The sequence below is a fragment of the Staurois parvus genome, unplaced genomic scaffold (assembly GCF_062004578.1).
Source record: "Staurois parvus isolate SC_StPar_1 unplaced genomic scaffold, SC_StPar_1.0 ptg000126l, whole genome shotgun sequence".
NCBI lineage: Eukaryota > Metazoa > Chordata > Amphibia > Anura > Ranidae > Staurois > Staurois parvus.
In genome coordinates, this window is record NW_028317922.1 from 826,613 (window position 1) to 841,841 (window position 15,229).

The following is a 15,229-nucleotide window of genomic DNA, read 5'->3' on the forward strand; positions in this document are numbered from 1 at the left end:
CACACCAATGATGGGGCACTATTCTTCCCACTGATACCAATGATGGAGCACTATTGCTCCCACTGACACTAATGAAGGGGCACTATTCTTCCCACTGACACCAATGATGGGGCATTATTCCTCACTCTAACACCAATGATAGAGCACTATTCTTCCCACTGACACCTATGATGGGGCACTATTCTTCCCACTGACACCAAAATGGGGCATTATTCCTCACTCTGACACCAATGATGGGGCACTATTCTTCCCACTGATACCAATGATGGGGTATTATTCCTCACTCTGACACCAATGATGGGGCACTATTCTTCCCACTGATACCAATAATGGGACACTATTCTTCCCACTGATACCAATGATGGGGCACTATTCTTCCCACTGACACCAATGATGGGACACTATTCCTCCCACTGACACCAATGATGCTTCCCATTGAAACCAATGATGGGGCACTATTCTTCACACTGATACCAATGATGGGGCACTATTCCTCCCACTGACTCCAATGATGGGGCACTATTCCTCCCACTGACACCAATGATGGGGCACTATTCTTCCCACTGATACAAGTGATGGGACACTATTCCTCCCACTGACACTAATGAAGGGGCACTATTCTTCCCACTGACACCAATGATGGGGCATTATTCCTCACTCTGACACCAATGATAGGGCACTATTCTTCCCACTGATACTAATTATGGGGCACTATTCCTCCCACTGACACTAATTATGGGGCACTATTCCTCCCACTGACACTAATGATGGGGCACTATTCTTCCCACTTACACCAATGATGGGTCTCTATTCCTCCCACTTACACCAATGATGGCGCACTATTCTTCCCACTGACATCAATGATGGGGCACTATTCTTCCCACTGACACCAATGATGGGGCACTATTCCTCCCACGGACACCAATGATGGGGCACTATTCTTCCCATTGACACCAATGATGGGGCACTATTCTTCCTATTGACACCAATGATGGGGCACTATTCTTCCCACTGACACCAATGATGGGGCACTATTCTTCCCACTGACACCAATGATGGGGCACTATTCTTCCCACTGTCACCTATGATGGGGCACTATTCTTCCCACTGACACCAATGATGGGGCACTAATCTTCCCACTGACACCAATGATGGGGCACTATTCTTCCCACTGAAACCAATGATGGGACACTATTCCTCCCACTGAAACCAATGATGGGACACTATTCCTCTCACTCTCTGGTCATCCCCTTTACTGTGTCCGCAGTCTCTGGTCATCCCATGTACTGTGTCCGCAGTCTCTGGTCATCTCCTGTACTATGTCCGCAGTCTCTGGACATCTCCTGTATTGTGTCCGCAGTCTCTGGCCATCTCCTGTACTGTGTCCGCAGTCTCTGGTCATTTCCTGTACTGTGTCCGCAGTCTCTGGTCATCTCCTGTACTATGTCCGCAGTCTCTGGTCATCTCCTGTACTGTGTCCGCATTTGTTCATAGTTTTTTTTTTAAACTATAGTCCGGCACTCCAACGGTCTGAGGGACAGTGAACTGGCCCCCAGTTTAAAAAGTTGAGGACCCCTGGCCTAAACCATTGAAACCTGTTATGGCTCATTCTTTGAAAATCTGGGACTCATGTAAGTATTCGGCGGGACTACTCTCCCCACATTTACCTCTTCTACAGTTATTCAACTGTCCGCTTTTTCCCCCGGGGAATTCTGATGAGATGGCATTTCTTTGGTAAATAATCCATTGCTTTACATCTGATCACTCATTGGTCGGGGTCTGCATACATTCGCGCAACTTCGAGAGTCATGCTATTCCTCCCTCAGAGATATTTCCATATTTGGAAATATGTCATTTTGTTGCACCCTTGATTCGCAGACGGGATTCCCCCCGAACTTTATCTGGTTTTGAATCGCTTTGTAAGGCGTCGACTTCCACTAAAGGTGCCCTCTCTCATGTTTATTTATCAATCCAGAATCATATGGCTGAACGTTTACCTACCAATTGCGTACAATGGATTGTGGAGCTTCAGATGGAAATCTGCTGAGGATTGGGGGCCTATGTGACAAGCGGTTTCTCGATGCTCTCGGAATATACCGGCGTTAGAGAATTCCTTTAAGGTGATCTTGGGATGGTATTTTACCCCATCTCGATTAGCTAAATTTATACCAGATCACGACTCGCAGTGTTTTCATGGCTGTTCTCTAGAGGGTACGATGCTCCATATTTGGTGGACCTGTCCAGTGGCCCACCGATTATGGACTAGGGTTTACAATCTCATATATTCAGTTACGTCTATTAATCTAAAAAAAGACCCTATTGAAGCGTTGCTTTTTAAGCCACTCCATGGCCTACCTCGTTGACCCTCTCGCTTGTCAACTTTTGTTTTGTTTATGGCCACTAAGCAGACTATTGCCAGCTCTTGGAAGTCCCCCACTTTACAATTTGAGGAGGTCAGGTCTAGGATCCAAGGCGTCTTTATTAATGAAAAATTGATGGCAGTTTTGGAGCATAATCATGATAGGTTTCTTTCAGCTTGGCAACCTTGGGTGGACTACCACCCAATTTCTCCTTTTAACACAAAGCTTACTAATCTTTGATGTGTTGGGATTTTCCCCTTCAATCCCCCTATGTGGGGGTCGTGTCTCCCGGCCCTCCCGTCAGACAAACTTCTTTTCTTTTGCTGGTCTGTTTCTTTCTTCCCTTTGTTCTTTTCCTCCTTTTTTTCCTGTCTTTTCTGGAGTGGGGGGGGGGGGGTCTGGGGTTCCTGAATCCTTGGTCCTCTTTGGATTTTCTCTCACTTTTTTTCTTTCTTCCTTCTTCCACATGGTTTGTTCCAAATAGACCAATTGCTTGTCATTTGTTGTTGTTATCTGATAGTTCTATGATTCTCAGGGAAAATATTTCTTCAAGAGGACGAGGCTCTCTCTGTGTTTTTGATGCTTTTCTCGAAGGTATCTTATGTATTTTACAACGTGATTGTGGGCTTCATAGCCCCCTGTCTTATAATGTGTCATCTGGATCCCTGTGTGGGCCTTATATGTCTATTCCTGTGTTTCTGTGTGGTGTTTCCTTGTCCTCTGTTGTCTGGTGCTGCTTTCTATCATATGATTTGTCATGATTTGTATGTTTCTTTCACTCTGTTCAATAAAACGTTTAGTACAAGAAATAATGCTCGTAATAGTGTATTAGCAGAAGTTTTTTTAGGCGGAGAGTAGACGCTCTGCTCTTGGAGATATAGGGTGATGACTAGCATGGAGTAGGTTAGCGTAGTGTAGTTCAGTGTAGGTCCTGCCCTGAAAGAGTCTACCTTGTCGTGGTGGGCAGGCTTGTCATCTTTTGGTTAAAAATGTTAAAACTGGAGAAAGAATGTATTGTCTCTGGGCAGTTTCATTTTTGACCATGAGATTCAACTAAAAGACTCCTAGATTTCATATAGACAGACCAGAAGAATATAGTTATATCTCTATATAGAAAAAAAGATGCAGACAGTAATCTGTACAAACTATTTTAAAGTGGCTTTGTATGTTATCAGCATTTTTAATGCTACACGTTTATTCCTTCCATTTCATGCCGGCAACATTTCTCTGATCTAATGTTTACAGGGGTATACTCTCTGGCCACGACACGACTCTGGAGATTTCTCTGCTGACCCACGGATGTTGATCAGGTGTCCAGGTAGGGTGGTGGCTTTCTCTTTGGGTCCTCATGCTGTTAGGTCTGCTGTCATAGGACTGCCTTGGTCATTCTTCTCCTCTGATCAGTCCTCAGTGTTGCCAATATAGAAATAATGCTCGTTCAGCAATCTTGGTCAAATGATCAGCCTATTTCTTTGTGAACCTCAAAAGTTTGACTAAAACTCTGGCCACTAGACTGAATGCGTTAATCCCTACTTTGACTGATAAAGATCAAGTACGTTTCGTACCTGGATGCCAGGCGGCTGATAATATCCGCTGCTCTGTTTTAATCAGTCACTTCGCTCGGATGCGATTCCGTGATCTTATGTTTTTGTCCTTGGACATGACTAAAGCCTTTGACACTCTTTCTTGGAATTATTTGCAGATTGCCTTGCGGAGATGGGGTGTAGAAATTTATTTTCTTCGGTGGATTTATAGACTTTATAGTACTCCGTTCGCTACAGTTCGCTATCATGGGGTTGAATCCTCTCGGTTTCAAATTAGGGGTGGTACGCCTCAGGGTTGTCCCTTGTCTCCTCTTCTTTTTATCATGGCCCTAGATCCCCTAACTGTTCGTATTCGGCTTCATGCGGACATTTCGGGTCTTGTGTTGGTGTTGGTACATCATACGATTGTGCCTTTTGCGGACGATATCCTGATGTATCTCTCTTCACCATTTGTTTCTCTCCCTAATCTCCTTTCGCTTCTTACTTCTTTTGCTCATCTCTCGGGTTTACATGTGAATCCTATGAAGTCAATGACTATGAATATTTCCCTTCTTCAATGGGCTGTGGCGCATCTTCAATCCCAATTTCCATTTCAATGGACCTCCGCTCTTCCTTATTGGGAAGTTAAACTTACACCTTCTTATGATTTGTTATACCCGGCAAATATTCCTCCCCTACTTTCTCAGCTTACCAAGTTGATCTCTTCTTGGCAATCCATGACCTTATCATTGTTCAGTAGGGCTCATGCGATTAAAATGACCTACCTTCTGAAATTATTGTATCCTTTTCAAGTGTTCCCTGTTCGGGTTCCACCTCATACACTCCGTATTTTACTACACCAAATTTTGCCTTTTGTTTGGGCTTCGGCACTATTCCTCCCACTGACACCAATGATGGGGCACTATTCCTCCCACTGACACCAATGATGGGGCACTATTCTTCCCACTGACACCAATGATGGGGCACTATTCTTCCCACTGACACCAATGATGGGGCACTATTCCTCCCACTGATACCAATGATGGGGCACTAGTCCTCCCTCTGACACCAATGATGGGACCCTATTCCTCCCACTGACACCAATGAAGGGGCACTATTCCTCTCACTGACACTAATGATGGGGCACTATTCTTCCCACTGACACCAATGATGGGGCACTATTCTTCCCACTTACTCCAATGATGGGGCACTATTCTTCCCACTGACACCAATGATGGGGCACAATTCCTCCCATTGACACCAATGACAGGACACTATTCCTCCCACTGACACCAATGATGTGGCACTATTCCCACTGATACCAATGATGGGGCACTATTCTTCCCACTGACATCAATGATGGGGCACTATTCCTCCCACTGACACCAATGATGGGGCACTATTCTTCCCATTGACACCAATGATGGGGCACTATTCTTCACACTGATACCAATGATGGGGCACTATTCCTCCCACTGACACCAATGATGGGGCACTATTCCTCCCACTCACACCAATGATGGGGCACTATTCTTCCCACTGATACCAATGATGTGGCACTATTCCCACTGATACCAATGATGGGGCACTATTCTTCCCACTGACATCAATGATGGGGCACTATTCCTCCCACTGACACCAATGATGGGGCACTATTCTTCCCATTGACACCAATGATGGGGCACTATTCTTCACACTGATACCAATGATGGGGCACTATTCCTCCCACTGACACCAATGATGGGGCACTATTCCTCCCACTCACACCAATGATGGGGCACTATTCTTCCCACTGATACCAATGATGGAGCACTATTCCTCCCACTGACACTAATGAAGGGGCACTATTCTTCCCACTGACACCAATGATGGGGCATTATTCCTCACTCTGACACCAATGATAGGGCACTATTCTTCCCACTGACACCTATGATGGGGCACTATTCTTCCCACTGACACCAAAATGGGGCATTATTCCTCACTCTGACACCAATGATGGGGCACTATTCTTCCCACTGATACCAATGATGGGGTATTATTCCTCACTCTGACACCAATGATGGGGCACTATTCTTCCCACTGATACCAATAATGGGGCACCATTCTTCCCACTGATACCAATGATGGGGCACTATTCCTCCCACTAATACCAATGATGGGGCACTATTCTTCCCACTGACACCAATGATGGGGCACTATTCCTCCCACTGACACCAATGATGCTTCCCATTGAAACAAATGATGGGGCACTATTCTTCACACTGATACCAATGATGGGGCACTATTCCTCCCACTGACTCCAATGATGGGGCACTATTCCTCCCACTGACACCAATGATGGGGCACTATTCTTCCCACTGATACAAGTGATGGGGCACTATTCCTCCCACTGACACTAATGAAGGGGCACTATTCTTCCCACTGACACCAATGATGGGGCATTATTCCTCACTCTGACACCAATGATAGGGCACTATTCTTCCCACTAATACCAATGATGGGGCACTATTCCTCCCACTGACACTAATGATGGGGCACTATTCTTCCCACTTACACCAATGATTGGTCTCTATTCCTCCCACTTACACCAATGATGGGGCACTATTCTTCACACTGACATCAATGATGGGGCACTATTCTTCCCACTGACACCAATGATGGGGCACTATTCCTCCCACTGACACCAATGATGGGGCACTATTCTTCCCATTGACACCAATGATGGGGCACTATTCTTCCTATTGACACCAATGATGGGGCACTATTCTTCTCACTGACACCAATGATGGGGCACTATTCTTCTCACTGACACCAATGATGGGGCACTAATCTTCCCACTGACACCAATGATGGGGCACTATTCTTCCCACTGAAACCAATGATGGGACACTATTCCTCCCACTGAAACCAATGATGGGACACTATTCTTCCCACTGACCCCAATGATGGGGCACTATTCCTCCCACTGACACCAATGATGGGGCACTATTCTTTACTCTGACACCAATGATGGGGCACTATTCTTCCCACTGACACCAATGATGGGGCACTATTCCTCCCACTGAAACCAATGATGGGGCACTATTCCTCTCACTCTCTGGTCATCCCCTTTACTGTGTCCGCAGTCTCTGGTCATCCCATGTACTGTGTCCGCAGTCTCTGGTCATCTCCTGTATTGTGTCCGCAGTCTCTGGCCATCTCCTGTACTGTGTCCGCAGTCTCTGGTTATCTCCTGTACTGTGTCCGCAGTCTCTGGTCATTTCCTGTACTGTGTCCGCAGTCTCTGGTCATCTCCTGTACTGTGTCCGCAGTCTCTGGTCATCTCCTGTACTGTGTCCGCAGTCTCTGGTCATCTCCTGTACTGTGTCCGCAGTCTCTGGTCATCTCCTGTACTATGTCCGCAGTCTCTGGTCATCTCCTGTACTGTGTCCGCATTTGTTCATAGTTTTTTTTTTAAACTATAGTCCGGCACTCCAACGGTCTGAGGGACAGTGAACTGGCCCCCAGTTTAAAAAGTTGAGGACCCCTGGCCTAAACCATTGAAACCTGTTATGGCTCATTCTTTGAAAATCTGGGACTCATGTAAGTATTCGGCGGGACTACTCTCCCCACATTTACCTCTTCTACAGTTATTCAACTGTCCGCTTTTTCCCCCGGGGAATTCTGATGAGATGGCATTTCTTTGGTAAATAATCCATTGCTTTACATCTGATCACTCATTGGTCGGGGTCTGCATACATTCGCGCAACTTCGAGAGTCATGCTATTCCTCCCTCAGAGATATTTCCATATTTGGAAATATGTCATTTTGTTGCACCCTTGATTCGCAGACGGGATTCCCCCCGAACTTTATCTGGTTTTGAATCGCTTTGTAAGGCGTCGACTTCCACTAAAGGTGCCCTCTCTCATGTTTATTTATCAATCCAGAATCATATGGCTGAACGTTTACCTACCAATTGCGTACAATGGATTGTGGAGCTTCAGATGGAAATCTGCTGAGGATTGGGGGCCTATGTGACAAGCGGTTTCTCGATGCTCTCGGAATATACCGGCGTTAGAGAATTCCTTTAAGGTGATCTCGGGATGGTATTTTACCCCATCTCGATTAGCTAAATTTATACCAGATCACGACTCGCAGTGTTTTCATGGCTGTTCTCTAGAGGGTACGATGCTCCATATTTGGTGGACCTGTCCAGTGGCCCACCGATTATGGACTAGGGTTTACAATCTCATATATTCAGTTACGTCTATTAATCTAAAAAAAGACCCTATTGAAGCGTTGCTTTTTAAGCCACTCCATGGCCTACCTCGTTGACCCTCTCGCTTGTCAACTTTTGTTTTGTTTATGGCCACTAAGCAGACTATTGCCAGCTCTTGGAAGTCCCCCACTTTACAATTTGAGGAGGTCAGGTCTAGGATCCAAGGCGTCTTTATTAATGAAAAATTGATGGCAGTTTTGGAGCATAATCATGATAGGTTTCTTTCAGCTTGGCAACCTTGGGTGGACTACCACCCAATTTCTCCTTTTAACACAAAGCTTACTAATCTTTGATGTGTTGGGATTTTCCCCTTCAATCCCCCTATGTGGGGGTCGTGTCTCCCGGCCCTCCCGTCAGACAAACTTCTTTTCTTTTGCTGGTCTGTTTCTTTCTTCCCTTTGTTCTTTTCCTCCTTTTTTTCCTGTCTTTTCTGGAGTGGGGGGGGGGGGGTCTGGGGTTCCTGAATCCTTGGTCCTCTTTGGATTTTCTCTCACTTTTTTTCTTTCTTCCTTCTTCCACATGGTTTGTTCCAAATAGACCAATTGCTTGTCATTTGTTGTTGTTATCTGATAGTTCTATGATTCTCAGGGAAAATATTTCTTCAAGAGGACGAGGCTCTCTCTGTGTTTTTGATGCTTTTCTCGAAGGTATCTTATGTATTTTATAACGTGATTGTGGGCTTCGTAGCCCCCTGTCTTATAATGTGTCATCTGGATCCCTGTGTGGGCCTTATATGTCTATTCCTGTGTTTCTGTGTGGTGTTTCCTTGTCCTCTGTTGTCTGGTGCTGCTTTCTATCATATGATTTGTCATGATTTGTATGTTTCTTTCACTCTGTTCAATAAAACGTTTAGTACAAGAAATAATGCTCGTAATAGTGTATTAGCAGAAGTTTTTTTAGGCGGAGAGTAGACGCTCTGCTCTTGGAGATATAGGGTGATGACTAGCATGGAGTAGGTTAGCGTAGTGTAGTTCAGTGTAGGTCCTGCCCTGAAAGAGTCTACCTTGTCGTGGTGGGCAGGCTTGTCATCTTTTGGTTAAAAATGTCAAAACTGGAGAAAGAATGTATTGTCTCTGGGCAGTTTCATTTTTGACCATGAGATTCAACTAAAAGACTCCTAGATTTCATATAGACAGACCAGAAGAATATAGTTATATCTCTATATAGAAAAAAAGATGCAGACAGTAATCTGTACAAACTATTTTAAAGTGGCTTTGTATGTTATCAGCATTTTTAATGTTACACGTTTATTCCTTCCATTTCATGCCGGCAACATTTCTCTGATCTAATGTTTACAGGGGTATACTCTCTGGCCACGACACGACTCTGGAGATTTCTCTGCTGACCCACGGATGTTGATCAGGTGTCCAGGTAGGGTGGCGGCTTTCTCTTTGGGTCCTCATGCTGTTAGGTCTGCTGTCATAGGACTGCCTTGGTCATTCTTCTCCTCTGATCAGTCCTCAGTGTTGCCAATATAGAAATAATGCTCGTTCAGCAATCTTGGTCAAATGATCGGCCTATTTCTTTGTGAACCTCAAAAGTTTGACTAAAACTCTGGCCACTAGACTGAATGCGTTAATCCCTACTTTGACTGATAAAGATCAAGTACGTTTCATACCTGGATGCCAGGCGGCTGATAATATCCGCTGCTCTGTTTTAATCAGTCACTTCGCTCGGATGCGATCCCATGATCTTATGTTTTTGTCCTTGGACATGACTAAAGCCTTTGACACTCTTTCTTGGAATTATTTGCAGATTGCCTTGCAGAGATGGGGTGTAGAAGTTTATTTTCTTCGGTGGATTTATAGACTTTATAGTACTCCGTTCGCTACAGTTCGCTATCATGGGGTTGAATCCTCTCGGTTTCAAATTAGGGGTGGTACGCCTCAGGGTTGTCCCTTGTCTCCTCTTCTTTTTATCATGGCCCTAGATCCCCTAACTGTTCGTATTCGGCTTCATGCGGACATTTCGGGTCTTGTGTTGGTGTGGGTACATCATACGATTGTGCCTTTTGCGGACGATATCCTGATGTATCTCTCTTCACCATTTGTTTCTCTCCCTAATCTCCTTTCGCTTCTTACTTCTTTTGCTCATCTCTCGGGTTTACATGTAAATCCTATGAAGTCAATGACTATGAATATTTCCCTTCTTCAATGGGCTGTGGCGCATCTTCAATCCCAATTTCCATTTCAATGGACCTCCGCTCTTCCTTATTGGGAAGTTAAACTTACACCTTCTTATGATTTGTTATACCCGGCAAATATTCCTCCCCTACTTTCTCAGCTTACCAAGTTGATCTCTTCTTGGCAATCCATGAACTTATCATGGTTCAGTAGGGCTCATGCGATTAAAATGACCTACCTTCTGAAATTATTGTATCCTTTTCAAGTGTTCCCTGTTCGGGTTCCACCTCATACACTCCGTATTTTACTACACCAAATTTTGCCTTTTGTTTGGGCTTCGGCACTATTCCTCCCACTGACACCAATGATGGGGCACTATTCTTCCCACTGACACCAATGATGGGGCACTATTCCTCCCACTGACACCAATGATGGGGCACTATTCTTCCCACTGACACCAATGATGGGGCACTATTCTTCCCACTGACACCAATGATGGGGCACTATTCCTCCCACTGATACCAATGATGGGGCACTAGTCCTCCCTCTGACACCAATGATGGGACCCTATTCCTCCCACTGACACCAATGATGGGGCACTATTCCTCTCACTGACACTAATGATGGGGCACTATTCTTCCCACTGACACCAATGATGGGGCACTATTCTTCCCACTTACTTCAATGATGGGGCACTATTCTTCCCACTGACACCAATGATGGGGCACAATTCCTCCCATTGACACCAATGACAGGACACTATTCCTCCCACTGACACCAATGATGTGGCACTATTCCCACTGATACCAATGATGGGGCACTATTCTTCCCACTGACATCAATGATGGGGCACTATTCCTCCCACTGACACCAATGATGGGGCACTATTCTTCCCATTGACACCAATGATGGGGCACTATTCTTCACACTGATACCAATGATGGGGCACTATTCCTCCCACTGACACCAATGATGGGGCACTATTCCTCCCACTCACACCAATGATGGGGCACTATTCTTCCCACTGATACCAATGATGGAGCACTATTGCTCCCACTGACACTAATGAAGGGGCACTATTCTTCCCATTGACACCAATGATGGGGCATTATTCCTCACTCTAACACCAATGATAGGGCACTATTCTTCCCACTGACACCTATGATGGGGCACTATTCTTCCCACTGACACCAAAATGGGGCATTATTCCTCACTCTGACACCAATGATGGGGCACTATTCTTCCCACTGATACCAATGATGGGGTATTATTCCTCACTCTGACACCAATGATGGGGCACTATTCTTCCCACTGACACCAATGATGGGACACTATTCCTCCCACTGACACCAATGATGCTTCCCATTGAAACCAATGATGGGGCACTATTCTTCACACTGATACCAATGATGGGGCACTATTCCTCCCACTGACTCTAATGATGGGGCACTATTCCTCCCACTGACACCAATGATGGGGCACTATTCTTCCCACTGATACAAGTGATGGGACACTATTCCTCCCACTGACACTAAGGAAGGGGCACTATTCTTCCCACTGACACCAATGATGGGGCATTATTCCTCACTCTGACACCAATGATAGGGCACTATTCTTCCCACTGATACTAATTATGGGGCACTATTCCTCCCACTGACACTAATTATGGGGCACTATTCCTCCCACTGACACTAATGATGGGGCATTATTCTTCCCACTTACACCAATGATGGGTCTCTATTCCTCCCACTTACACCAATGATGGCGCACTATTCTTCCCACTGACATCAATGATGGGGCACTATTCTTCCAATTGACACCAATGATGGGGCACTATTCCTCCCACGGACACCAATGATGGGGCACTATTCTTCCCATTGACACCAATGATGGGGCACTATTCTTCCTATTGACACCAATGATGGGGCACTATTCTTCCCACTGACACCAATGATGGGGCACTATTCTTCCCACTGACACCAATGATGGGGCACTATTCTTCCCACTGTCACCTATGATGGGGCACTATTCTTCCCACTGACACCAATGATGGGGCACTAATCTTCCCACTGACACCAATGATGGGGCACTATTCTTCCCACTGAAACCAATGATGGGACACTATTCCTCCCACTGAAATCAATGATGGGACACTATTCTTCCCACTGACCCCAATGATGGGGCACTATTCCTCCCACTGACACCAATGATGGGGCACTATTCCTCTCACTCTCTGGTCATCCCCTTTACTGTGTCCGCAGTCTCTGGTCATCCCATGTACTGTGTCCGCAGTCTCTGGTCATCTCCTGTACTATGTCCGCAGTCTCTGGACATCTCCTGTATTGTGTCCGCAGTCTCTGGCCATCTCCTGTACTGTGTCCGCAGTCTCTGGTCATCTCCTGTACTGTGTCCGCAGTCTCTGGTCATCTCCTGTACTATGTCCGCAGTCTCTGGTCATCTCCTGTACTGTGTCTGCATTTGTTCATAGTTTTTTTTTTAAACTATAGTCCGGCACTCCAACGGTCTGAGGGACAGTGAACTGGCCCCCAGTTTAAAAAGTTGAGGACCCCTGGCCTAAACCATTGAAACCTGTTATGGCTCATTCTTTGAAAATCTGGGACTCATGTAAGTATTCGGCGGGACTACTCTCCCCACATTTACCTCTTCTACAGTTATTCAACTGTCCGCTTTTTCCCCCGGGGAATTCTGATGAGATGGCATTTCTTTGGTAAATAATCCATTGCTTTACATCTGATCACTCATTGGTCGGGGTCTGCATACATTCGCGCAACTTCGAGAGTCATGCTATTCCTCCCTCAGAGATATTTCCATATTTGGAAATATGTCATTTTGTTGCACCCTTGATTCGCAGACGGGATTCCCCCCGAACTTTATCTGGTTTTGAATCGCTTTGTAAGGCGTCGACTTCCACTAAAGGTGCCCTCTCTCATGTTTATTTATCAATCCAGAATCATATGGCTGAACGTTTACCTACCAATTGCGTACAATGGATTGTGGAGCTTCAGATGGAAATCTGCTGAGGATTGGGGGCCTATGTGACAAGCGGTTTCTCGATGCTCTCGGAATATACCGGCGTTAGAGAATTCCTTTAAGGTGATCTCGGGATGGTATTTTACCCCATCTCGATTAGCTAAATTTATACCAGATCACGACTCGCAGTGTTTTCATGGCTGTTCTCTAGAGGGTACGATGCTCCATATTTGGTGGACCTGTCCAGTGGCCCACCGATTATGGACTAGGGTTTACAATCTCATATATTCAGTTACGTCTATTAATCTAAAAAAAGACCCTATTGAAGCGTTGCTTTTTAAGCCACTCCATGGCCTACCTCGTTGACCCTCTCGCTTGTCAACTTTTGTTTTGTTTATGGCCACTAAGCAGACTATTGCCAGCTCTTGGAAGTCCCCCACTTTACAATTTGAGGAGGTCAGGTCTAGGATCCAAGGCGTCTTTATTAATGAAAAATTGATGGCAGTTTTGGAGCATAATCATGATAGGTTTCTTTCAGCTTGGCAACCTTGGGTGGACTACCACCCAATTTCTCCTTTTAACACAAAGCTTACTAATCTTTGATGTGTTGGGATTTTCCCCTTCAATCCCCCTATGTGGGGGTCGTGTCTCCCGGCCCTCCCGTCAGACAAACTTCTTTTCTTTTGCTGGTCTGTTTCTTTCTTCCCTTTGTTCTTTTCCTCCTTTTTTTCCTGTCTTTTCTGGAGTGGGGGGGGGGGGGTCTGGGGTTCCTGAATCCTTGGTCCTCTTTGGATTTTCTCTCACTTTTTTTCTTTCTTCCTTCTTCCACATGGTTTGTTCCAAATAGACCAATTGCTTATCATTTGTTGTTGTTATCTGATAGTTCTATGATTCTCAGGGAAAATATTTCTTCAAGAGGACGAGGCTCTCTCTGTGTTTTTGATGCTTTTCTCGAAGGTATCTTATGTATTTTATAACGTGATTGTGGGCTTCGTAGCCCCCTGTCTTATAATGTGTCATCTGGATCCCTGTGTGGGCCTTATATGTCTATTCCTGTGTTTCTGTGTGGTGTTTCCTTGTCCTCTGTTGTCTGGTGCTGCTTTCTATCATATGATTTGTCATGATTTGTATGTTTCTTTCACTCTGTTCAATAAAACGTTTAGTACAAGAAATAATGCTCGTAATAGTGTATTAGCAGAAGTTTTTTTAGGCGGAGAGTAGACGCTCTGCTCTTGGAGATATAGGGTGATGACTAGCATCGAGTAGGTTAGCGTAGTGTAGTTCAGTGTAGGTCCTGCCCTGAAAGAGTCTACCTTGTCGTGGTGGGCAGGCTTGTCATCTTTTGGTTAAAAATGTTAAAACTGGAGAAAGAATGTATTGTCTCTGGGCAGTTTCATTTTTGACCATGAGATTCAACTAAAAGACTCCTAGATTTCATATAGACAGACCAGAAGAATATAGTTATATCTCTATATAGAAAAAAAGATGCAGACAGTAATCTGTACAAACTATTTTAAAGTGGCTTTGTATGTTATCAGCATTTTTAATGTTACACGTTTATTCCTTCCATTTCATGCCGGCAACATTTCTCTGATCTAATGTTTACAGGGGTATACTCTCTGGCCACGACACGACTCTGGAGATTTCTCTGCTGACCCACGAATGTTGATCAGGTGTCCAGGTAGGGTGGTGGCTTTCTCTTTGGGTCCTCATGCTGTTAGGTCTGCTGTCATAGGACTGCCTTGGTCATTCTTCTCCTCTGATCAGTCCTCAGTGTTGCCAATATAGAAATAATGCTCGTTCAGCAATCTTGGTCAAATGATCGGCCTATTTCTTTGTGAACCTCAAAAGTTTGACTAAAACTCTGGCCACTAGACTGAATGCGTTAATCCCTACTTTGACTGATAAAGATCAAGTACGTTTCGTACCTGGATGCCAGGCGGCTGATAATATCCGCTGCTCTGTTTTAATCAG